The sequence below is a fragment of the Didymella exigua genome, assembly GCF_010094145.1.
Source record: "Didymella exigua CBS 183.55 unplaced genomic scaffold M421scaffold_73, whole genome shotgun sequence".
Classification (NCBI taxonomy): domain Eukaryota; kingdom Fungi; phylum Ascomycota; class Dothideomycetes; order Pleosporales; family Didymellaceae; genus Didymella; species Didymella exigua.
In genome coordinates this window covers 29,202-31,678 of record NW_022984847.1, presented here as the reverse complement: position 1 = coordinate 31,678, position 2,477 = coordinate 29,202, and positions in this window count along the sequence as shown.

The following is a 2,477-nucleotide window of genomic DNA, read 5'->3' as shown; positions in this document are numbered from 1 at the left end:
CACGTTGTTGAGATATACGCTTGTAGAGGTGCGCAAAGTTGGTAGGGTGGCCCGCTCGCTTGTATGGCCCGCTCGCTTGTAAAACATGTTAGTGTATAACGTGTTTCCCATGCGAGCGGGCACCCCAAGCGAGTCGGCAGCTCTTCCCCACCAATACGCCTGCGCGGCGACACTACGCAACGCTACAACAATATTTTCTTTTATACGCGATAGTAGATTATACTTCAGATTCTTCGCTATCATCTGCATCCTTTATCTCTACCTTGCAGGTGCGGGAGTTATGCCTAGTCTCACCACAACAACCACAGTGCCTCTCTGCACGCACCCTCTTCGCAGGCGTTTCGCTATTATCACAACTGCCACCCTCTCTTTTAGCAATTAAGTTAGATACCTTACTAACTGTTAAGGTCTCCTCTACCTATACATACCGCCTTTTACAGCCCTTGCGCTTTGTAAGCTCTTCAATTGCGCTTCGCATGCGCGCCTGTTCCTCCTGTAGCAACACCATATTATGCGCAATCTGCTAAGCGCCTTTACTCAGCTGTTGTACCTGCTCGTCAAGGGAGCTTGCAGTAGAACCTGAGCGTCTTTGCATCCTCTGTTAAATAAGCGTAGTTTGAGCCTCTACCTCTTTAGCGTTGCGCGGCGTCTTCGCTTCCCACGCAGCGTCGTCGCGCTGTGGTGGAGTCGGCGTGCGCAACCTCACATTAAGCTTTAACAACACTGCCTCTAGGTTTAGTAGAACTAGCCCAGCACCTCTAAAACCTGCCTAAGCGTTCTCCTTTGTAAATGTCTGCTCGTATGCAGCTTTAAAGGCTGGTAGGAAGGTTTCCTTGCTGATATGGTGGATGTGGTTGCGCGCCAAGGCTGAGATGCTATTGCTGTAGCTGCGCTTCAACGGCGAGAAGCAGGCGACGTCAAGAGGCTGCAGTAGATGCGATGAGTGAGGGGGCATGCAGAGGGCAATTATCTTATTCTCCTTGCAGTATTCTTGGAAATCAGCTAAGCAGTGGCTCTCGTGGCCGTCGATAATCAGCAGTCTCCACGCTCCTACGGGCTTCGCATGCGTATCGAAGTGTTTAAGCCAGGCAAGCGCTAGCTTGTTGTTTGTCTAGCTGTTTGGGCTTACTTGGATGATCCAGTCGCGTGGTATACCTAGCTCAAACCAGGTGGAGATGAGCACCTTGCCAGCAAAGATAATGAAGGGTGGGATGCGCTTCCCTGTCGCGCCGACAGCTTGTACCAGGGTAGTCCACTTGCAATCGCTAGGCTGTAGCTTCTTTGCTTTCCTAGGCTTATCCAAGCCTGTTACTACGAGCTGAGACGTGATCTTGCCTATTAGGAAGCTAGTCTTATCAAAGTTCTAGGTATCCTTATTAAGGATGCTATACTTTGCCTTCATTAATTGAACAAGCTCGAACCAGGGCCGGATTAGCGCTGGGTCCTCGCAGGCAGCACGCTGGCGATCATACGGCCGGCTCCAGCGCTTCTTAAGCTCAGGTGTACGCTTAATGAAGTTGTCTACCCAGTGCTTGCCAACAGGCTTCCCATCCCGCTCTCTTAGCAGTCTATCAGCCATATCTCGCACAAGAGCCTTCGTTGGTGGTAGTCCGCGTAGAGACGCGTCAAGTATATTGTGTAGAACCACCTCCTTTTCTAGCTTTGTAAGGCGCTTTGAGTTCAGCTTGCAATCGCTTCAGGCGCGTCGTCCAGCGCGTCACGCTTAGATAGTTGTTCAAGGGACGTTATAGATCTCTGCAGCGCGTTTCTTGCTCTGTATTCGCTTTAATTTTATATCAGAGATAGCAAGGAATACATTTCCTTTGTTATAGGACTTTTGGACGTTGCGTTGTTGAGACATTACGCGTTGTCGCCGCGCAGGCGTGTTGGTGGGGAAGAGCTGCCGACTCGCTTGGGGTGCCCGCTCGCATGGGAAACACGTTATGCCTATATTAATATATAGTTTGTATAAAAGCCTTAAGATAAAGAGTACTTCTTTTATAACCTAGGTAAGAGGAAGAAGCTTAGCCTTAGTTATTAATATTATTACTATGTCCTACTTATTTGCTTTCTATATAATACAGCTGCTAAAGAGTTTAATTGTGTAGCCTTAGGAGCTCTTTCTGTCTATAGTGTTGTTAGCAAAGGACGCGTGACTTGCTACCTAGAGGCTAATGCCTCCTCTAAGCTGCAGTAATTGCTGTTTAGTGTTAAGTAGATATAGAAGGACCTGGTCCGCAGCATCTTAGTGGCTGATGCCTAGATTAGTAAGGAACCTAGCAAGCCTTAATGTGGCAAATACAATGTTAGGTTGCGTGGTGACCACAGCAAACAGCAGTAATTTAATTTTATGTTCATACTTGTTAATTTCTGCTAGCACTGCTAGTCTACTCCTTAGCTGTAGTTTAGTTGTTGCTATTAGAGTGTTATGTTGTATAGTTGTGTTCTTAGCAAGGCAACTAATTTTGTCTAAGTAC